The following is a 24,492-nucleotide window of genomic DNA, read 5'->3' on the forward strand; positions in this document are numbered from 1 at the left end:
TATTCATTGCTGGCAAAATCTTATCTTGCTGTATTTCTTCATGGTTCTCCTGCGAGAGAGCCTGGTACTGGTTCCTGAGCAGTATAGGTGCTGACTGCCTCTCGATCCTCCTGCTTCTCTGGGTCACATGCTTCCATTCCTCTGTATCGTCAGGTGCAGTTCGAATTTCTTCTCATTCTGTATCATGAAGAGATAATTCTGCTCTAAGCACTCTTCACCTTCTTTAATGATTTTCAAGGGAGTTAACCTCTCCTCTAGATTTCGCAACTTTTCCTCCAACAGGGACACAAGCTTGCATTTCTGGCATGTGAAGTTTGGCATTTCCACTGGCAAGTCTGTGAACATGGAGCAGGATATGCAGCTCACCAAATGGCTCCTGGACTCTTCTATGTTCTTATTGTTAATGTGTTGTGAAAACAGTGAAAAACGCTCCAAAAGTTTACTGATGTCCTCCTTTCAGCTCCAAAGGCCAAAATCCAGTGTTCTTTGAGCTCGTGGAGACTCTTCACTTATCCCAAAATGCAGTGGGAATATGCAAATTATCTCCTCAGGACTCCTAGTAGTTATATTCTTGTACATAGGGGGCAGTATTATTGTACTTACAGTACAGACAAAAAGTTTGGACACACCTTCTCATTTAAAGATTTTTTTGTATTTTCATGACTATGAAAATTGTACATTCACACTGAAGGCATCAAAACTATGAATTAACACATGTGGAATTATATACTTAACAAAAAAGTTTGAAACAACTGAAAATATGTCTTATATTCTAGGTTCTTCAAAGTAGCCACCTTTTGCTTTGATGACTGCTTTGCACACTCTTGGCATTCTCTTGATGAGCTTCAAGAGGTAGTCACCAGAAATGGTTTTCACTTCACAGGTGTACCCTGTCAGGTTTAATAAGTGGGATTTCTTGCCTTATAAATGGGGTTGGGACCATCAGTTGTGTTGTGCAGAAGTCTGGTGGATACACAGCTGATAGTCCTACTGAATAGACTGTTAGAATTTGTATTATGGCAAGAAAAAAGCAGCTAAGTAAAGAAAAACGAGTGGCCATCATTACTTTAAGAAATGAAGGTCAGTCAGTGCGAAAAATTGGGAAAACTTTGAAAGTGTCCCCAAGTGCAGTTACAAAAACCATCAAGCGCTACAAAGAAACTGGCTCACATGAGGACCGCCCCAGGAAAGGAAGACCAAGAGTCACCTCTGCTTCTGAGGATAAGTTTATCCGAGTCACCAGCCTCAGAAATCGCAGGTTAACAGCAGCTCAGATTAGAGACCAGGTCAATGCCACACAGAGTTCTAGCAGCAGACACATCTCTTCAACAACTGTTAAGAGGAGACTTTGTGCAGCAGGCCTTCATGGTAAAATAGCTGCTAGGAAACCACTGCTAAGGACAGGCAACAAGCGGAAGAGACTTGTTTGGGCTAAAGAACACAAGGAATGGACATTAGACCAGTGGAAATCTGTGCTTTGGTCTGATGAGTCCAAATTTGAGATCTTTCATTTCAACCTCCGTTTCTTTGTGCGATGCAGAAAAGGTGAACGGATGGACTCTACATGCCTGGTTCCCACCGTGAAGCATGGAGGAGGAGGTGTGATGGTGTGGGGGTGCTTTGCTGGTGACACTGTTGGGGATTTATTCAAAATTGAAGGCATACTGAACCAGCATGGCTACCACGGCATCTTGCAGCGGCATGCTATTCCTTCCGGTTTGCGTTTAGTTGGACCATCATTTATTTTTCAATAGGACAATGACCCCAAACACACCTCCAGGCTGCGTAAGGGCTATTTGACCAAGAAGGAGAGTGATAGGGTGCTATGCCGGATGACCTGGCCTCCACAGTCACCAGACCTGGAACCCAATCGAGATGGTTTGGGGTGAGCTGGACCGCAGAGTGAAGGCAAAAGCGCCAACAAGTGCTAAGCATCTCTGGGAACTCCTTCAAGATTGTTGGAAGACCATTTCCGGTGACTACCTCTTGAAGCTCATCAAGAGAATGCCAAGAGTGTGCAAAGCAGTCATAAAAGCAAAAGGTGGCTACTTTGAAGAACCTAGAATATAAGACATATTTTCAGTTGTTTCACACTTTTTTGTTAATTCCACATGTGCTAATTCATAGTTTTGATACCTTCAGTGTGAATGTACAGTTTTCATAGTCATGAAAATACAGAAAAATCTTTAAATGAGGTGTGTCCAAACTTTTGGTCTGTACTGTATATAATTGTACATAGGGAGCAGTATTATAGTAGTTATATTCTGGTACATAGGAGCATTATTATAGTAGTTATATTCTTGTATATAGGACTAGTATTATAGTAGTTATATTCTTGTACATAGGGGGCAGTATTATAGTAGTTATATTCTTGTACATAGGAGCAGTATTATAGTAGTTATATTCTTGTACATAGGAGCAGTATTATAGTAGTTATATTCTTGTACATAGGAGCAGTATTATAGTAGTTATATTCTTGTACATAGGAGCAGTATTATAGTAGCTATATTCTTATACATAGGGGCAGTATTATAGTAGTTATATTCTTATACATAGGGGCAGTATTATAGTAGTTATATTCTTGTACATAGGGGCAGTATTATAGTAGTTATATTCTTATACATAGGAGCAGTATTATAGTAGTTATATTCTTGTACATAGGGGGCAGTATTAAAGTAGTTATATTCTGGTACATAGGAGCAGTATTATAGTAGTTATATTCTTGTATATAGGAGCAGTATAATAGTAATATTCTGGTACATAGGGAGCAGTATTATAGTAGTTATATTCTTGTACATAGGAGCAGTATTATAGTAGTTATATTCTTGTACATAGGGGGCAGTATTAAAGTAGTTATATTCTTGTACATAGGAGAAGTATTATAGTAGGTATATTCTTGTACATAGGAGCAGTATTATAATAGCTATATTCTTGTACATAGGGGCAGTATAATAGCAATATTCTGGTACATAGGGAGCAGTATTATAGTAGTTATATTCTTGTACATAGGAGCAGTATTATAGTAGTTATATTCTTGTACATAGGGAGCAGTATTATAGTAGTTATATTCTTGTACATAGGAGCAGTATTATAGTAGCTATATTCTTATACATAGGGGCAGTATTATAGTAGTTATATTCTTATACATAGGACCAGTATTAGACTAGTTATATTCTTATATATAGGAGCAGTATTATAGTAGTTATATTCTTGTACATAGAGGGCAGTATTATAGTAGTTATATTCTTGAACATAGGGGCAGTATTATAGTAGTTATATTCTTGTACATAGGAGCAGTATTATAGTAGTTATATTCTTGTACATAGGGGGCAGTATTAAAGTAGTTATATTCTTGTACATAGGAGCAGTATTATAGTAGTTATATTCTTGTACATAGGGGGCAGTATTAAAGTAGTTATATTCTGGTACATAGGAGCAGTATTATAGTAGTTATTTTCTTGTATATAGGAGCAGTATTATAGTAGTTATATTCTGGTACATAGGGGCAGTATTATAGTAGTTATATTCTTGTACATAGCAGCAGTATTATAGTAGTAATATTCTTGTACACACGAGCAGTATTATAGTAGTTATATTCTTGTACATAAGAGCAGTATTATAGTAGTTATATTCTCATATATAGGAGCAGTATTATAGTAGTTATATTCTTGTACATAGGGGGCAGTATTATAGTAGTTATAGTCTTGTACAAAGGAGCAGTATTATAGTAGTTATATTCTTATACATAGGAGCAGTATTGTAGTAGCTATATTCTTGTACATAGGAGCAGTATTATAGTAGTTATATTCTTGTACATAGGGGCAGTATTATAGTAGTTATATTCTTGTACATAGGGGCAGTATTATAGTAGTTATATTCTTGTACATAGGAGCAGTATTATAGTAGTTATATTCTTGTACATAGGGGGCAGTATTAAAGTAGTTATATTCTTGTACATAGGAGAAGTACTATAGTAGGTATATTCTTGTACATAGGAGCAGTTTTATAATAGTTATATTCTTGTACATAGGAGCAGTATTATGGTAGTTATATTCTTGTACATATGGGTAGTATTATAGTAGTTATATTCTTGTACGTAGGAGCAGTATTATGATAGTTATATGTCACGGGTGTGTCGCCACGAAGATCGTCACGATTACAGAGCCTGACTTCTCGCAGCTGACTTTTTGGTGCTTTGTGTTTTTCGGCAGTGAGGGAGTTAATTCTCTCTCTCTCTGTGCTAGACGAGGTCCAGCCTCGCCCAGCTGCAATCAATGCTGCTGTAGTGAGACTCCTTCAAATGCCTGCTGGTCTGTTAGGGAAGTGTCGGTGAAAGCATTTCATGCAGACTAACAGAGCGGATCGTGGTATTTGGAGTTTCAGAGATAAGTGTATTTGGAGTGTTTTTTCCTTCCTCGCTTTATCATTTATCTCCTTTCCCGTTGGTGTTCCCTCTGTTGTAGTTGTGTAGTTTTTGTATGCAAGGTGGTTTTGGTTTTTCCCTTGTACTGTCTCGTTCGTCTAAGTACTGTGTGTGGGCATATTATTACTTGTCCCCTTTTGTTGTGATCGGGGTCCTTCTCAGGACTAGATTACTTAGGTGCAGGGATCCTCAGGAGGTAGGGGTTACGCTGGCGGCCTGGACCTCTGTACCTTTAACAGTACCTCCAGGTTGAGGGATTAGTCAGGGCCCCAGCTTAGGGTCAGCTTAGGCCCCCTACCTCCAGTATACAGAGACAGCGTGACATTTTCACCGACCACTTAGTTTTTCTCCAGCTACCATGGATCCAGTAGCCGGTCTAGCTCGGCAGTTGCAGAGTTTGTCCATGGAGCTGGCGGATGTTAGGTCCAAGGTTTTGTATCCTCAGGAGCAAGCCGGACCAGAACCTAAAGTAGCTCTCCCTGACAGGTTCACTGGGGGGCGGGACAAGTTTTTTGTTTTCCGGGAGGCATGCAAGTTGTACTTTCGGCTGCGGCCTCGGTCATCGGGGAGTGAAGAACAAAGGGTGGGAATTGTCATCTCGCTCCTGCAAGGGGACCCACAATCTTGGGCGTTCTCTCTTCCCCCGGGCTCCCCGGCTCTCCAGTCAGTGGATAGGTTTTTCGCTGCTCTGGGACTCGTATATGATGACCCAGATCGGATCTCCCTTGCTGAGTCTAAGTTACGTAGGATCCAGCAGGGAGATCGTCCGGCGGAGGAATTCTGTTCGGAGTTCCGTAGGTGGGCCACGGACACCCAGTGGAATGACCCGGCTCTTAGGAGCCAGTTTTGTCAAGGTTTATCCGACAAATTACAGGATGTGTTGGCACAGTATGACTCTCCCGCGTCACTGGAAGCCGCTATGGCCCTTGTTATTCGCGTTGACAGACGGCTTCGGGAGAGGTGCGGGATAACTCTACCCCCTGTGATGACTCCACCTCCTACAAGGTCCCCTCATATGGTGGTTCCCCTGGTCAGTCCAGAGGAGCCTATGCAATTAGGAGGGACATCATTTCGGGGGAGGGGACCGGTGGTGCGCCATAAGACAGGAAGGTGTTTATTCTGCGGGAGAAAGGGACATTTTATTGGGGGGTGTCCATCCCGTCCCTTGCAGAGTGAAGAGTCGTCGAAAACTGTTGATCCCAGGTTGTGTGGTGGACGGCAATCTGGGAGTAGGTATTTCGTCCCTAGGTTCGTCTCAGTTTCTCGTACCGGCGGAGGTGGTGGTGGGTACGAGAACTGAGAGGATATCTGTTCTTCTGGATAGTGGGGCCGGGGCTAATCTGGTTGATGCTCGGTTTGCCCGGGTTCAAGGTATGCGATTGAGTGAGTTGGCTAAACCCATCCCCATATTCTCGATCGATGCCCGGCCTCTCGGTCAGGGAAGTTTTTTGCAAGCTGTGCATGACGTAAAACTTCAAGTGGGGGCGATACATAAAGAACTGTTGTCTTGCTACGTGTTGGAGGGTCTTCCCACTCCTATAGTGTTGGGCCTTCCTTGGTTAACTAAGCATAACCCGGTTATTAATTGGCAAACCAGAGAGATAAGCCAATGGAGTAAATTCTGTAATAAAAACTGCATGAACACGGTCATCGGTGCGGTTACTCCTTGGGTCTTACCTCCATTTCTGGCGGACTTTGAGGATGTATTCTCGGAGAAAGGGTGTCAGGAACTACCTCCTCATCGCGAGTATGACTGTTCTGTAAAACTGCTCCCTGAGGCCAAGTTACCTAAAGCTAGGTTGTATAACCTTTCTGGTCCTGAGAGGCAGGCCATGAAGGATTATATTTCAGAAAGTCTGGCTAAGGGGCATATTAGACCTTCATCTTCACCGGTGGCTGCGGGGTTCTTCTTTGTTAAGAAGAAAGATGGAGGCCTACGCCCTTGCCTGGATTTCCGTGAACTTAATCGGATTACGGTCCGAGATCCGTATCCGCTCCCACTTATTCCCGATCTCTTTAATCAGATCGTGGGCGCCAAATGGTTCTCTAAGTTGGATCTCAGGGGGGCGTACAATCTGATTAGGATGAAGGAGGGGGATGAGTGGAAGACGGCGTTTAACACTCCGGAGGGGCATTATGAGAACCTTGTCATGCCATTCGGTCTGACTAATGCCCCGGCGGTGTTCCAACACTTTGTTAATGACATTTTTCGCCGCCTGGTGGGACAGTTTGTTGTCATATATCTGGATGATATCTTAATTTACTCGCTGGATCTGGTGTCTCATCAGGAGCATGTTAGGCAGGTGTTACAGATCTTGCGGGATAATAAACTGTATGCCAAATGGGAAAAGTGTGTGTTCGCCGTACAGGAACTCCAGTTTTTAGGCTTCCTGGTTTCAGCGTCCGGTTTTCGTATGGACCCTGGGAAAGTGCGGGCAGTTCTTGAGTGGGATCGGCCAGAGAATCTTAAGGCACTACAACGTTTCCTGGGGTTTGCTAATTATTACCGGAAGTTCATTCGTAATTTCTCGTCCATGGTTAAGCCTCTCACAGACATGACTAAAAAGGGGACGGATTTTTCTAGGTGGTCTGACAAGGCTTGTCAAGCATTCTCCTCCTTGAAAAAATGTTTTGCCTCGGCACCCATACTCATTCAACCTGATGCGTCACAGCCATTCATTGTAGGGGTGGGAGCAGTATTGTCACAAGGTTCGTCCCCTGGTAAGTGGCATCCGTGCGCCTTTTTCTCTAAAAAATTGTCGTCCGCTGAGAGGAATTACAATGTCGGCAATAGGGAACTCTTGGCCATTAAGTTAGCTTTTGAGGAGTGGCGCCATTTTTTGGAGGGGGCAGTCCATCCGGTCACCGTCATCACCGATCACAAGAACCTGCTATATCTGGAGTCCGCGAAACGTCTGAATCCCAGACAAGCTAGGTGGTCATTGTTTTTTACCAGGTTTAATTTTGTCGTTACATATCGTCCTGGGTCATCGATTCACGCTTTAATCGCCGGTCCCTTCAGTACCTGGTTCATTGGAAAGGGTATGGTCCTGAGGAGAGGATGTGGGTTCCTGCGTCGGATATTAACGCAGACCGATTAGTTCGGGCCTTCCACACGACTCACCCGGATAAACCTGGCCCTGAGGGTCCGGAGGCCCCTCGTAGAAGGGGGGGTACTGTCACGGGTGTGTCGCCACGAAGATCGTCACGATTACACAGCCTGACTTCTCGCAGCTGACTTTTTGGTGCTTTGTGTTTTTCGGCAGTGAGGGAGTTAATTCTCTCTCTCTCTGTGCTAGACGAGGTCCAGCCTCGCCCAGCTGCAATCAATGCTGCTGTAGTGAGACTCCTTCAAATGCCTGCTGGTCTGTTAGGGAAGTGTCGGTGAAAACATTTCATGCAGACTAACAGAGCGGATCGTGGTATTTGGAGTTTCAGAGATAAGTGTATTTGGAGTGTTTTTTCCCTTCCTCGCTTTATCATTTATCTCCTTTCCCGTTGGTGTTCCCTCTGTTGTAGTTGTGTAGTTTTTGTATGCAAGGTGGTTTTGGTTTTTCCCTTGTACTGTCTCGTTCGTCTAAGTACTGTGTGTGGGCATATTATTACTTGTCCCCTTTTGTTGTGATCGGGGTCCTTCTCAGGACTAGATTACTTAGGTGCAGGGATCCTCAGGAGGTAGGGGTTACGCTGGCGGCCTGGACCTCTGTACCTTTAACAGTACCTCCAGGTTGAGGGATTAGTCAGGGCCCCAGCTTAGGGTCAGCTTAGGCCCCCTACCTCCAGTATACAGAGACAGCGTGACATTATATTCTTATATATAGGAGCAGTATTATAGTAGTTATATTCTTGTACATAGAGGGCAGTATTATAGTAGTTATATTCTTGTACATAGGAGCAGTATTATAGTAGTTATATTCTTGTACATAGGAGCAGTATTATAGTAGTTATATTCTTGTACATAGGGGGCAGTATTAAAGTAGTTATATTCTTGTACATAGGAGCAGTATTATAGTAGTTATATTCTTGTACATAGGGGGCAGTATTAAAGTAGTTATATTCTTGTGCATAGGAGAAGTATTATAGTAGGTATATTCTTGTACATAGGAGCAGTATTATAATAGTTATATTCTTGTATATAGGAGCAGTATTATAGTAGTTATATTCTTGTACATATGGGCAGTATTATAGTTTTTATATTCTTGTACATAGGAGCAGTATTATAATAGTTATATTCTTATATATAGGATCAGTATTATAGTAGTTATATTCTTGTACATAGGAGCAGTATAATAGTAATATTCTGGTACATAGGGAGCAGTATTATAGTAGTTATATTCTTGTACATAGGAGCAGTATTATAGTAGTTATATTCTTGTACATAGGGGGCAGTATTAAAGTAGTTATATTCTTGTACATAGGAGAAGTATTATAGTAGGTATATTCTTGTACATAGGAGCAGTATTATAATAGCTATATTCTTGTACATAGGGGCAGTATAATAGCAATATTCTGGTACATAGGGAGCAGTATTATAGTAGTTATATTCTTGTACATAGGAGCAGTATTATAGTAGTTATATTCTTGTACATAGGGAGCAGTATTATAGTAGTTATATTCTTGTACATAGGAGCAGTATTATAGTAGCTATATTCTTTTACATAGGGGCAGTATTATAGTAGTTATATTCTTATACATAGGGGCAGTATTATAGTAGTTATATTCTTGTACATAGGGGCAGTATTATAGTAGTTATATTCTTATACATAGGAGCAGTATTATAGTAGTTATATTCTTGTACATAGGAGAAGTATTATAGTAGTTATATTCTTGTACATAGGAGCAGTATTATAGTAGTTATATTCTTGTACATATGGGCAGTATTATAGTAGTTATATTCTTGTACATAGGACCAGTATTAGACTAGTTATATTCTTATATATAGGAGCAGTATTATAGTAGTTATATTCTTGTACATAGAGGGCAGTATTATAGTAGTTATATTCTTGAACATAGGGGCAGTATTATAGTAGTTATATTCTTGTACATAGGAGCAGTATTATAGTAGTTATATTCTTGTACATAGGGGGCAGTATTAAAGTAGTTATATTCTTGTACATAGGAGCAGTATTATAGTAGTTATATTCTTGTACATAGTGGGCAGTATTAAAGTAGTTATATTCTGGTACATAGGAGCAGTATTATAGTAGTTATATTCTTGTATATAGGAGCAGTATTATAGTAGTTATATTCTGGTACATAGGGGCAGTATTATAGTAGTTATATTCTTGTACATAGCAGCAGTATTATAGTAGTTATATTCTTGTACACACGAGCAGTATTATAGTAGTTATATTCTTGTACATAAGAGCAGTATTATAGTAGTTATATTCTCATATATAGGAGCAGTATTGTAGTAGCTATATTCTTGTACATAGGAGCAGTATTATAGTAGTTATATTCTTGTACATAGGGGCAGTATTATAGTAGTTATATTCTTGTACATAGGGGCAGTATTATAGTAGTTATATTCTTGTACATAGGAGCAGTATTATAGTAGTTATATTCTTGTACATAGGGGGCAGTATTAAAGTAGTTATATTCTTGTACATAGGAGAAGTACTATAGTAGGTATATTCTTGTACATAGGAGCAGTTTTATAATAGTTATATTCTTGTACATAGGAGCAGTATTATGGTAGTTATATTCTTGTACATATGGGTAGTATTATAGCAGTTATATTCTTGTACGTAGGAGCAGTATTATAATAGTTATATTCTTATATATAGGACCAGTATTATAGTAGTTCTATTCTTGTACATAGAGGGCAGTATTATAGTAGTTATATTCTTGTACATAGGAGCAGTATTATAGTAGTTATATTCTTGTACATAGGGGGCAGTATTAAAGTAGTTATATTCTTGTACATAGGAGCAGTATTATAGTAGTTATATTCTTGTACATAGGGGGCAGTATTAAAGTAGTTATATTCTTGTACATAGGAGCAGTATTATAGTAGTTATATTCTTGTACATAGGGGGCAGTATTAAAGTAGTTATATTCTTGTGCATAGGAGAAGTATTATAGTAGGTATATTCTTGTACATAGGAGCAGTATTATAATAGTTATATTCTTGTATATAGGAGCAGTATTATAGTAGTTATATTCTTGTACATATGGGCAGTATTATAGTAGTTATATTCTTGTACATAGGAGCAGTATTATAATAGTTATATTCTTATATATAGGATCAGTATTATAGTAGTTATATTCTTGTACATAGGAGCAGTATAATAGTAATATTCTGGTACATAGGGAGCAGTATTATAGTAGTTATATTCTTGTACATAGGGGGCAGTATTAAAGTAGTTATATTCTTGTACATAGGAGAAGTATTATAGTAGGTATATTCTTGTACATAGGAGCAGTATTATAATAGCTATATTCTTGTACATAGGGGCAGTATAATAGCAATATTCTGGTACATAGGGAGCAGTATTATAGTAGTTATATTCTTGTACATAGGAGCAGTATTATAGTAGTTATATTCTTGTACATAGGAGCAGTATTATAGTAGTTATATTCTTGTACATAGGAGCAGTATAATAGTAATATTCTGGTACATAGGGAGCAGTATTATAGTAGTTATATTCTTGTTGTAGTGCCGGCGTCCCTGCCCTCTGCTAGGCAGGGACGCTGCTCCCCTCACCGCTCTGCCCCGTGCCCGGCGTCCCTCTCCCGCTCTGCTGTCAGCGCGCGCTCCTTCCCGGCGTCCTCCTCCCGCTCTGCTCTCAGCGCGCGCTCCTTCCCGGCCCCTGTGCTAGGGGCGCGCGCGCGCGCGCTCCCCTCCTCTTAAAGGGGCCGCGCGCGTCGTCCTAAGGAGTCCCCGGCCAATGGCCGGAGGACTTCATCATATATAAGGCACCTCCTCCAAAATGGAGGTGCCCGAGCAATGTTGTTTGCACCTGTGTCTCACCTGTGCTTCAGCCCTCAGGTCCCGTTGCCAGTTACCTGCCAGTTACCTGTCAGATTCCTGCCTGATTACTTGCTACCTGTCTGCTAGTCTGAGGTCCGACGGTCTGCCTTACTACTCCTGTCAGTCTGTCTAAGGACCAGCCTGCCCGCTCACCTGGGAGCGCTTCTCCGCTACCTGCCTGCTTGCCTGCCCGGAGGCTCCGCTGTCACGTGCTGTGACCACCAGCTTTTCCAGAGACTCTCGCCCGCTCACCTGGGAGCGCACATCAGCTACCTGCCTGCCTGCCTGAGGTCCGACGGTCTGCCTACCAACTCCTGTCAGTCTGTCTATGGACCAGCTTGCCCGCTCACCTGGGACCGCACATCTGCTATCTGCCTGCTAGCCTACCTGGAGGCTCCGCCGTCACGTGCTGTGACCACCTGCCTGTCCAGTGACTCCTGCCCGCTCACCTGGGAGCGCTCATCTGCTACCTGTCTGTTTGCCTACCCGGAGGCTCTGCCGTCACGTGCTGCGACCACCCGCCTGTCCAGAGACTTCTGCCCGCTCACCTGGGAGCGCTCATTTGTCGCCTGTCCGCTGGTCTTCCTGGAGGCTCCGCCGTCACATGCTGTGACCACCCGTTCATCCAGAGACTCTCGCCTGCTCACCTGGGAGCTCTCGTCTATCTTCAGCCGCCACAGGTCGTACCAACCCCATACCTAGAGACTGCCCCGGTCACTTGCCGTGACCTCCAGCCCTGTTCTCTCAGAGACTGTCCCGTTCACTCAGAGACTGTCCCGTTCACTCAGAGACTGTCCAGGTCACCTCCTGTGACTGCCTGCCTGGTCGCCACCCGCTCCCTTACAAGGACCGCCCCCTTGTATTGTAGCCCAGAGGTTCCGCCTCCCAGACCCGTTACAGTTTGCTCGGGCCATGGAACCCGGTGGCACCCAAGCTCCCTCGCTCTCGGACCTGTGTCATGAACTGTCCCGTCAAAGGTCCCAACAGGAGTCCATCTTGGGTCACCTGCGGAATGTCAATACTCGCCTGGATACTCTGACTGCTCCACCGACAACCTCCGCCAGTGCCATGTCTCGCAATCCGGCAGCTCCGCTGCCCACTAATACCATGGTATCCTACCCCGGACCCCGGCTTTCTGCACCTCCTCGCTTCGGAGGCGACTCCGTCCAGGCTCGGGGCTTCATAAATCAGTGCACCCTGCACTTTGAACTATTGTCCCACCAGTTTAACTCCGACCGAGCCAAAATTGCATTCATCATGTCCCATCTCACCGGGGAGGCTCTGGCCTGGCTAAATCCTCTATGGGAGAGAGGAGACCCCCTGGTGTCCAACTTGCCTGCTTTTCTCACGGCTTTCCGGAAAGTCTTCGACGAACCCGGACGGAAGACCTCATCCGCATCATCATTGCTACGCCTCCGTCAGGAAAGCCTCACCGTGGGCCAATATGCCATACGGTTCCGTACCCTTGCCTCGGAGCTGGCCTGGGATAACGACGCTCTGGTTTCCGTCTTCTGGGAGGGTCTGTCCGGCCGTATTAAAGATGAACTTGCCGGTCGGGACATTCCTACCACTCTCGATGACTTAATAACTCTTGCCACCCGGATTGACCTACGGTTCCAGGAGCGTGCCAGAGAGGTCACCCGTGAGAGGAGGTTACTACGTCTAGCTCCTACTTTTCAGAAACCCGTCACTCCTTCTGTCTCTAACCAGGTACACCCTCCTGAGCCTATGCAGGTCGACCAGACCAAGATGGTCAAGACCCGTCAGGACTTACGCCGTGCCGAGGGGACCTGCTTCTACTGTGGCAGTAAGGAGCACCGGATCCGTGCCTGCCCGGAGAGGTCGGGAAACGCCTGTGTCTAGGTTCGCTCAGAGAGGTCCACCTAGACAAGAATAAATCCTCTCCATCCCTGCTGTTGTCAGTTTCAATCGTCTACGGGGAGAACCGTTATTTCGAACTAGCCCAACTGGACTCTGGAGCAGCCGGGAATCTTATTTCACAGTCCCTGGTAGAGAAATACCGCATCCCCACCAAACCTCTGGCTGTACCCTTGTCTGTGGCTGCCGTGGATGGGGGGCTCTTACCACGCCCCATCCAACTCATCACCGAATCCATTACTCTGCAGGTGGGAATGCTGCATTCTGAAAGTATCTCCTTTCATGTTCTGCCTGGACTCTCTCACGCCCTCTTGCTAGGTCTGCCTTGGCTCCAGAAACATGCACCCGTGCTTGACTGGCAAACCGGAGAAGTCCTTCGCTGGGGACAAGACTGTCATAAGACCTGCCTGGTTCCCGTCCATCCCGTCCGTCCCTCTCCTACCCCAGCTAATCTACCTGGACTTCCGATTCCTTATTGGTCTTATGCTGATGTCTTTAATAAAAAGGAGGCAGAGACATTACCCCCTCATAGACCATACGACCTTCCCATCGACCTGTTACCCGGTACTACTCCTCCCCGTGGGCGTATTTATCCTTTATCCGCTGCTGAGACCCGGTCGATGTCCGAATATATTGAGGAGAATCTGGCCAGGGGATTCATCCGGAAATCTACCTCCCCGGCGGGAGCAGGCTTCTTTTTCGTCAAAAAGAAGGACGGCTCTCTCCGTCCCTGTATAGACTATAGAGGCCTAAACCAGATCACGGTGAAGAATAAGTACCCCCTTCCGCTCATTCCAGAATTATTTGATCGTCTGAGGGGGGCTAGAATCTTCACCAAACTAGACCTCCGTGGGGCGTACAACCTGGTTCGTATCCGTCAGGGGGATGAATGGAAGACGGCATTCAACACCCGGGACGGCCACTATGAATACCTGGTAATGCCCTTTGGTCTCTGTAACGCTCCTGCCGTCTTTCAAGAGTTGGTCAATGACATCTTCCGGGACCTTCTCTACTCCTGCGTAGTGGTGTACCTGGACGACATCTTGGTCTTCTCTCCGGATCTCCAGACTCACCGGAGGGACGTTCGTCAGGTCCTGCTCAGGCTCAGGCAGAATCACCTCTTCGCTAAATACGAGAAGTGCCTCTTTGAGCAGACCTCGCTTCCGTTTTTGGGCTACATTATTTCTCAGACCGGCCTACGAATGGATCCAGAGAAACTGTCTGCCATCGAGAAATGGCCCCGACCGGAGGGGTTGAAAGCCATTCAGCGGTTCCTGGGCTTCGCCAACTACTACCGCCTCTTCATACCACACTTCTCTTCCCGGACTGCCCCAATTTCCGCGCTCACCCGTAAGGGTACTAATCCCAAACAGTGGCCGCCCGAAGCAGAAGAAGCCTTTCTTTCCTTAAAACAGGCCTTCTCTTCCGCCCCGGTGCTGCATCGCCCGGACGGCAACAAGCAGTTCTTCCTGGAAGTGGACGCCTCCTCCTCTGGAGCTGGAGCGGTACTTACTCAAAAATCTTCTTCCGGGAGGATGGTAACTTGCGGCTTCTTCTCTAAACTCTTCTCCTCCTCAGAGCGCAATTATTCCATAGGAGATCGAGAGTTATTGGCCATCAAACTGGCATTGGAGGAGTGGCGTTACCTGCTTGAGGGGGCTCTTCACCCGGTAATAATTTACACTGACCACAAGAACTTGGCTTACCTCCAGCATGCCCAGAGACTTAACCCGCGCCAAGCCCGGTGGTCCTTGTTTTTTGCTCATTTTGATTTTGTCCTTCATTTTCGCCCGGCTGACAAAAACGTCAAGGCGGACGCCTTGTCTCGATCCTTTCTGGTATCTGATCTCGAGGAAGATCCGAAACACATCATCGATCCCGCCAGAGTAATGCAGGTGGCTCCCGTGAGTCTAAATCGTCTCCCTCCCGGAAAGACGTTCGTATCAGTACCTGATCGGGAGAAGATCCTTCACTGGGGTCACTCGTCTAAACTGGCTGGCCACGCTGGTCAGAAGAAGACCCTCCAGCTTATTTCCCGTCACTACTGGTGGCCTACCCTGCACAAGGATGTAATAGACTTTGTTTCTGCCTGTGTGTCCTGCGCCCGCAACAAGGTTCCGAGACATCTGCCAGCCGGTCGCCTCCTTCCGCTCCCAGTACCTGCTGCCCCCTGGCAGCATATTGCAATGGACTTCATAACTGACCTCCCACTCTCTGCCGGTTGTACGGTCATTTGGGTGGTCGCTGACCGCTTCTCCAAGATGGCTCATTTCGTTCCCCTACCAGGCCTCCCGTCTGCACCCGAGCTAGCTAGAGACTTTATTCGTCACATCTTCCGTCTTCATGGCCTGCCCCTCCACATCGTGTCGGATCGTGGGGTACAGTTCACCTCACGCTTCTGGAGAGCCACTTGTAAACTACTAGACGTCACCCTGGACTTCTCTTCCGCTTACCACCCACAGTCCAATGGTCAAGTGGAGCGGATCAATCAGAACCTGACCAGTTACCTCCGGCACTTCGTTAATGCCCACCATTCTGACTGGGTGGATCTCCTACCATGGGCCGAGTTCTCTTACAATAATCACGAGAGCGAATCCTCCTCCAAATCCCCGTTTTTTGTAGTCTTTGGTCAGCATCCTCGGATTCCTTTTCCTGTCTCCACCTCGGTGGACAACCCGGCTGCGGAATCTCTCGTTAGCAAATTTTCCTCCATTTGGGAGAGTACCCGATCCGCACTCCTTCAGTCGTCCGAACGGATGAAAAGACACGCTGACAAAAAACGCCTGGATCCTCCTCAATTTCGTCCAGGAGATAAGGTCTGGCTCTCATCTAAATATGTTCGACTCAAGATACCTTCTTACAAGTTAGGGCCTCGGTTCATCGGACCTCTGGAGGTCACCAGTCAGATCAACCCGGTGGCCTATAAATTGAAACTCCCGGCCAACTTACGGATCCCTAACTCCTTCCATGTATCTCTCCTCAAACCTGTGGTACTTAACTCTTTTTCCAAGTCTACAGGTACGCCTCCTGCTCCGGTTTCCGCTGAGGACGAGTTTGAGGTAGAGAACATTCTTGCCACCAAAAGGGTAAGAGGAAAGACCTTTTTTCTGGTAGATTGGAAGGGGTTTGGTCCTGAGGAGAGAACGTGGGAGCCCCGGGAGAACATCCATGCCCCTCTCATCCTAGCTAAATTTCTGTCTGGCCTAAAAAAGGGGGGGCCTAAAGGGGGGGGTACTGTAGTGCCGGCGTCCCTGCCCTCTGCTAGGCAGGGACGCTGCTCCCCTCACCGCTCTGCCCCGTGCCCGGCGTCCCTCTCCCGCTCTGCTGTCAGCGCGCGCTCCTTCCCGGCGTCCTCCTCCCGCTCTGCTCTCAGCGCGCGCTCCTTCCCGGCCCCTGTGCTTAGGGCGCGCGCGCGCACGCTCCCCTCCTCTTAAAGGGGCCGCGCGCGTCGTCCTAAGGAGTCCCCGGCCAATGGCCGGAGGACTTCATCATATATAAGGCACCTCCTCCAAAATGGAGGTGCCCGAGCAATGTTGTTTGCACCTGTGTCTCACCTGTGCTTCAGCCCTCAGGTCCCGTTGCCAGTTACCTGCCAGTTACCTGTCAGATTCCTGCCTGATTACTTGCTACCTGTCTGCTAGTCTGAGGTCCGACGGTCTGCCTTACTACTCCTGTCAGTCTGTCTAAGGACCAGCCTGCCCGCTCACCTGGGAGCGCTTCTCCGCTACCTGCCTGCTTGCCTGCCCGGAGGCTCCGCTGTCACGTGCTGTGACCACCAGCTTTTCCAGAGACTCTCGCCCGCTCACCTGGGAGCGCACATCAGCTACCTGCCTGCCTGCTTGAGGTCCGACGGTCTGCCTACCAACTCCTGTCAGTCTGTCTATGGACCAGCTTGCCCGCTCACCTGGGACCGCACATCTGCTATCTGCCTGCTAGCCTACCTGGAGGCTCCGCCGTCACGTGCTGTGACCACCTGCCTGTCCAGTGACTCCTGCCCGCTCACCTGGGAGCGCTCATCTGCTACCTGTCTGTTTGCCTACCCGGAGGCTCTGCCGTCACGTGCTGTGACCACCCGCCTGTCCAGAGACTTCTGCCCGCTCACCTGGGAGCGCTCATCTGTCGCCTGTCCGCTGGTCTTCCTGGAGGCTCCGCCGTCACATGCTGTGACCACCCGTTCATCCAGAGACTCTCGCCTGCTCACCTGGGAGCTCTCGTCTATCTTCAGCCGCCACAGGTCGTACCAACCCTATTCCTAGAGACTGCCCCGGTCACTTGCCGTGACCTCCAGCCCCGTTCTCTCAGAGACTGTCCCGTTCACTCAGAGACTGTCCCGTTCACTCAGAGACTGTCCAGGTCACCTCCTGTGACTGCCTGCCTGGTCGCCACCCGCTCCCTTACAAGGACCGCCCCCTTGTATTGTAGCCCAGAGGTTCCGCCTCCCAGACCCGTTACACTTGTACATAGGAGCAGTATTATAGTAGTTATATTCTTGTACATAGGAGCAGTATAATAGTAATATTCTGGTACATAGGGAGCAGTATTATAGTAGTTATATTCTTGTACATAGGGAGCAGTATTATAGTAGTTATATTCTTGTACATAGGAGCAGTATTATAGTAGTTATATTCTTGTACATAGGAGCAGTATTATAGTAGTTATATTCTTGTACATAGGAGCAGTATAATAGTAATATTCTGGTACATAGGGAGCAGTATTATAGTAGTTATATTCTTGTACATAGGAGCAGTATTATAGTAGTTATATTCTTGTACATAGGGGGCAGTATTATAGTAGTTATATTCTTGTACATAGGGACAGTATTATAGTAGTTATATTCTTGTACATAGGGACAGTATTATAGTAGTTATATTCTTGTACATAGGGGCAATAGGGGCAGTATTATAGTAGTTATATTCTTGTACATAGGAGCGGTATTATAGTAGTTATATTCTTGTACATAGGAGCAGTATTATAGTAGTTATATTCTTGTACATAGGAGCAGTAGGATAGTAGTTATATTCTTGTACATAGGGGGCAGTATTATAGTAGGTATATTCTTGTACATAGGGGGCAGTATTATAGTAGTTATATTCTTGTACATAGGAGCAGTATTATAGTAGTTATATTCTTGTACGTAGGAGCAGTATTATAGTAGTTATATTCTTGTACGTAGGAGCAGTATTATAGTAGTTATATTCTTGTACATAGGGGGCAGTATTATAGTAGTTATATTCTTGTACATAGGAGCAGTATTATAGTAGTTATATTCTTGTACATAGGAGCAGTATTATAGTAGTTATATTCTTGTACATAGGAGCAGTATTATAGTAGTGATATTCTTGTACTTAGGGGCAATATTATAATAGTTACATTTCTTAAACCGAAATATAGTATAACATTCATTGCACTGCAGTATGGGGAGTGATACAATAATCTGAGCTATGCTGGTGTGTCTGCCTCCCCTATAATTCTGGATTACAGCCCAGTCTGTAGAATGTCCCCCCATTTCTCAGAGCTTCCTCTACATTCATGGCTTTCATGCTGCTTCTTGTCTGGATTTGGGCGTTCTTTATAAACCTCGGCCTGTGCACCGTGTTCCTCAGAATTTCACTTTTCTCATTTAGTACAATTGAGAAACAAGGAGCAGAGAAGTAAAACCTGGCCTTTTCTGTCCATTCCCCTCCCCCATCTTCTTTATTTATATACATTATACTCCCTGATTTTTGCTCTTTTTAGCCCTTCTCCACTTTTCAGAATTTCCCTTCTCCAAAGTGCTGAGCCGTTAATGAAGGCTTGACCTTACCACGTACCAGGTCTGAGGGGGTTAAATAAATTCTGATACTAAAATAAAGAAGAAAAGTCATGAAAATTTGGAGGGGATGAGTGAGTCGGATGGCGGGAATCTTATTGCCAGGCAGATTGTTTTCTTCTTGCTTTTTAGCTGACGTATGAGCAGAGTTGCATAAGACGTAGAATATCGGACAGTTGGCGACTTCTTACATCATCGCACACGTCTGTTTACTTCCAGAATGATTAGGATTGTCTCGTTTACTTTACGTCTCTGCCGTGATGATATATAATATCATTTTTAAGTTTTTAAAATGAAAAGTTCTCTGCTATTTTCAAGATCTCTGCTTGCTGTCTACATTTTGAGACCGGTTTTGCTCACACAGCTGGGGTTTGTTACAATGTATCAGCGTATGTGAGAGCTAGGAGCCTGAAGTCCAGGGAAGTGAGAGATCTATGTTTATTAGTGGTGTGAACAGCGCTAGATCGTTGGTGATACACTGCTGCCTTTCCACCACTGTTCCCATCTTCATTGACAAGCTGCAGTGGTGACATCACGACTACTGTGCCCTTAATCACTGCAACCAATCACTGGGCTCAACGGTTATTGCTAAGCCAAGTGATTAGGGGCAGCGGTCATATGAGCTGTAGTCGTGATATCACCACTGCAGCCTGTCAACAAAGACCGGAGAAGCAGCAGAGAGGCAGCACTTGAGCAACAGTAGGTGAACAACTCATAAAAAAATTATATCTGGAAAACCTCTTAAAATTATACATTTCTGTATTCCTGCAGCCACCACAAGAGGGAGCTCACTAAGTCACTCATTAAACCTCATAATCCCCATAGTGGTGACCAGGGTGTTATTAGCACCGCCGTCTGGGGCTCATGCCCACGATGTTGGCCCTGAGCCCTGGTCATGAATATATGAGTTGCTGACTGTCTGCCCCACTCTTGTAGGATGACGGGGTTACTTTGGGGGGGCATAAAAGGTGGAACAATTTCTTTGTGAGTTTTACAAGGTTAGATAATTACTGCAGATTAGTTGATTAAAAGAGCTTTCCATCTTAATAAAAGTGGACCTGTAATTGCTCAACAGGTGAGGTGGATCCGCTAAGCCGCCGGTCCGGGTGGGCAGACGGACCACAGATGTTGGTGAAGCTTACAGAGGACACATGGAATCGTGGGGACTAACTGGAAACTCAGGAGCAGACGGACAGATGGAGGGGAACCCAGCATGGATGAGTGGGAGTTGAAACACAGTAGTACAGATCATGGAGTGTCCCAAACAAGGAACACCGGAGTCTCAATCCCAAGACACAGGTGTGTGCACCAAGGAGCCTTAAATAGGTCTGGGGAGATGATGACATAGACCTGCAAAACCCAACGTGGAGCACAACAGAGGGCAGCAGACCCAGGGGAAGGAAGCAGAGCACGGGATACGCAGGACAGGTGTGTAACAGGACCCCAAGTGCTTTTATATATTAAAGATATCAAACAGAGCGGGTGCTCGCCTTTCACAGGTCCAGCGCTGGTTCTCTGCTGCTGCCCTAGTCTCAGTGATTGGCGGCAGCAGTGACATCACGTCGACAGCTCACATTTCCAGTGACCGGATCTGCTGATGTAGATAGCACTGGCCACCAAGCTGAGTGATTGGCTGCAGCGGTGAAGCACACTGTCAATGTAATGTTACCACTGCAACCAGAATACAGACCCGAGAACAGGGAAAAGAAAAGGGGGTACACTGAGAGGATAAGGACTTTGTCTGCCCCTATTTGGGGAGACCCCCAACAAAGGTTCTAATGTGCTACTTTTTCAGAGTAATAATCAGACATTTGGAATTCAGGAAAACTTTCCCTCACACCCACAAGGTCGAGTAAGTGACATTTTATAGTTCTTGTCCAAACAAGTGGTGTTTACGCCTCTTGCTGGGATGTCGGCCAGAACCGAGCAGAGAACACTTCTACATTTCTTGTCCGGACATAGTAAAAACAACCAACACAGTAGTCACTTGAGCCCAGCAATGTGAAGACGTGACCCTGATTACTATCTGTGAGACACGAGGCACAGAGCGCCTCAAGGATCTCACCGGCCTCCACTAATGAGGCTGCAGCAATGGCTCCTTCACATGTACATTTGATCATAAAAAATGAAAACTTCTGCAACTTTTTAATCTGCTTTGTGCGTCAATTCCTCATCATTGTCAACATCTCTGCTTGCTGTCTAGCAAGTATCAGTTCTTGCTTATTACTAGAGTTGAGCAAAACAGTTTGCAGGACCGTGGACCAAAGAAGCCCTGCAATTCTGCAAACCTTCTCCCCCCTGCCCGCATCCCTGGCTCCTTTTCTGGCTAGTAGGTCCAGCACCATCTTATGGATTCATCACGTCACAATGATGATGTCACGCCGGACCTATTAATCAGGATGGCTCGCTGGTATGGGAGGTTTACAGGCCCCTGGTCCAGGGGACACAGGCTACTGACCAACTCTAATTGCTACGCTTAGGTCAGCGCGTCCACATGACACCCCACAAAAACATCAATAGCTAGAAAAGCAAACTTTTTTTTTATAGGTGGTCTAAACTTGCCATAAATATGTAATTGTGCTACTTAGTGTAAATGCCGCTGTTCTCTTGAATCCGGCGATGTTTTTCTTTTGTTCCTCCATTCCTGAGATACGGCCTCTCCTGTTCCCTGTATATAAATCTAGTCTTGTTAGCCAAGGGGGCATGGTCTACCAGAAGACTCCCATAGAGAATAGTCAATAACTACACCTACTTGACCAACAAGACTAGATATGCAGGTCTGCACAACATGCGGCTGTGGACCACATGCAGCCCGCCAAGCGATGCTGTGCGGCCCGCGGCGCTGTATGGGAGACGCAGCTCCCTTCTTCCTATATTCAAATGTATTTGCGTCTGTCAGACATGAATATATTTAAACACTGTGGCACCAGGACTGGGGCAAAGCAGCGCTCGTCAGTCCCTGAACCGATGTGCATCAGCGTGATGAGGTCAGCTGCCGGCAGTGAGGGGGTTTATTATGGAGAGGGGCTGTGAGGGGGTATGTTATGGAGAGGGGCTGTGAGGGGGTATATCATGGAGAGGGGCTGTGAGGGGGTATATCATGGAGAGGGGCTGTGAAAGGGTATATTATGGAGAGGGGCTGTGAGGGGGTATATTATGGAGAGGGGCTGTGAGGGGGTATATCATGGAGAGGGGCTGTGAGGGGATATATTATAGAGAGGGGCTGTGAGGGGGTATATCATGGAGAGGGGCTGTGAGGGGGTATATTATGGAGAGGGGCTGTGAGGGGGTATGTCATGGAGAGGGGCTGTGAGGGGGTATATTATGGAGAGAGGCTGTGAGGGGGTATATTATGGAGAGAGGCTGTGAGGGGGTATATTATGGAGAGGGGCTGTGAGGGGGTATATTATAGAGAGGGGCTGTGAGGGGGTATATCATGGAGAAGGGCTGTGAGGGGGTATATTATGGAGAGGGGCTGTGAGGGGGTATATTATGGAGAGGGGCTGTGAGGGGGTATATCAAGGAGAGGGGCTGTGAGGGTTTATATTATGGAGAGGGGCAGTGTGGGGGTATATTATGGAGAGGGGCTGTGAGAGTGGACATTATGAAGAGGGACTGTGAGGGGGTTTATTATGGAGATGGGCTGTGAGTGTGGACATTATGAAGAGGGGCTGTGAGGGTGGACATTATGGAGAGGGGCAGTAAGGGGGGTATATTATAGAGAAGGGCAGTGTGGGGGATATTATAGAGAGGGGCAGTGTGGGGGGAGTATGTTGTGCAGGAAGTACAATGAGGTGCAATTATTTATTCAGGGAGACAGCATAGGAGATATTTATGTTTATGGGACAGTATAATGATACTTTTATTTTTAAGGGCACCATGTCAGGAAGAAATAGAAGAGGGAAGTCACAGAGATCTGCATGAAATGTCACCATGGCGTCTAGACAAAATGGAGAAGAAGAGAAGAACGACTTCAGCCAGAACAGATATCACCTATAAGATACCTGGATGTAAATATGTGATACTACCCTGGAAACCTTCAAAAGGAACCTGAAGACCCACCTCTTCCGACAAGCCTACAACCTGCAGTAACCCTCACTCCACCATACCGCTGAACGACCAGCTCTACCCTCACCTACTGTATCCTCACCCATCCCTCATAGATTGTGAGCCCTCGCGGGCAGGGTCATCGCTCCTCCTGTACCAGTCGCTGTCACATTGTGTTCAAGATTATTGTTATTGTAATTGTTCTTGTATTATACTCCTTTCTCACATGTAAAGCGCCATGGAATAAATGGCGCTATAATAATAAATAATAATAATAATACTGCCTGTGTCTCATTAGTACAGTGGTTCCTATATAATAAAGAGGATTTGGCGAGTTTCTGCTCCAAAAACTCTTTTAAGTTTGGGTATGTTCACACTGATTTTTTTTTAACAGAAACGCCTTCTCAAATACTCAAAACTTGGTTCTGGGGGTGCATTCATGTACTAATGGTTGTTCTGTTGATGTATTCATGTAATTACCCCTTTACATTTTTTTACAACTCTTGGGATTAGTTCAATATAGCAGTGTGGCCCTTAAATCAAAAACTGTTTCTCACCCCTGATATAAAGAGATGAAGAGGCCATATCTCAGGAACGGAGAGGTGCAGGAACAAAAGAAAAACATCGCCGGATTCAAGAGAACAGCGGTATTCATACTGGGTTATTAAATGACATATTCTTGGCACATAGCTGGTCTCCTTTAGGTGGAGGCACTGGTTGCTTCCTTTGCCCGTGCTTATTGCTTGCAGGTCATTGTTAATATGTTTGTCATTTATTTAACTTACATGGTGATATTGCTTAGCTTGGAAATGTCTGCGGAGATCTGTTGGCGCCGAGTCAACACTCCACTCATAGAATAATAGATTTTCCATTGAGTGCTGATGTATGAGGCTGGTCACATGACATGTCGGTCCGGACGTCCGGTCATACCTGCGAAACTGTTTTATTGTGTGCATAGGGATTTTATGGATAAAGCATACATATAAATGTATGGAAACATAATCATATATATATATATATATATATATATATATATATATATATATATATATATATATATAAACATATACTGTATATTTGTGCTTTAATTATTTGGAATTTTCAAGATCACTGTTTGCTGTCAGTAATTGGTTTGTTGTAATTTTATTCAGTACAGACAATCCATTTTTTCACATCAGCAGCAGAAATCTCCATCATATCTCTATAGTCTGTTACAATGTCTCAGTGCAAGTAAAATATATCAGTCTGAAAACCCAACTGATTATCCCACAGAGGATTATGTATTCTTATCTCTGAGCCATTCTCTTGTATAGTTCAGGGAAAGTGTGCTACCATACCGACTCCTGTGTGCTTTCTCTTTAA

At 45.5% G+C, this 24,492-nt stretch overlaps 1 protein-coding gene across 2 annotated transcripts in view; it reads left to right on the plus strand.

Annotated features, from left to right (window-relative positions):
• The window catches only part of LOC141257359 (uncharacterized), a 36,672-nt gene extending 15,522 nt beyond the window's left edge, over positions 1-21,150 (plus strand). For both annotated transcript variants that reach the window (XR_012318054.1, XM_073671836.1), the window contains exon 2: positions 20,159-21,150. The gene's annotated coding sequence lies outside the window, so the exon portion shown is untranslated. The remainder of the gene's footprint in view (positions 1-20,158) is intronic.
• Positions 21,151-24,492: the final 3,342 nt, after the last annotated feature.

Source organism: Phyllobates terribilis, unplaced genomic scaffold (genome assembly GCF_046119375.1).
Source record: "Phyllobates terribilis strain yellow unplaced genomic scaffold, ASM4611937v1 Scaffold_3__8_contigs__length_932513732, whole genome shotgun sequence".
NCBI lineage: Eukaryota > Metazoa > Chordata > Amphibia > Anura > Dendrobatidae > Phyllobates > Phyllobates terribilis.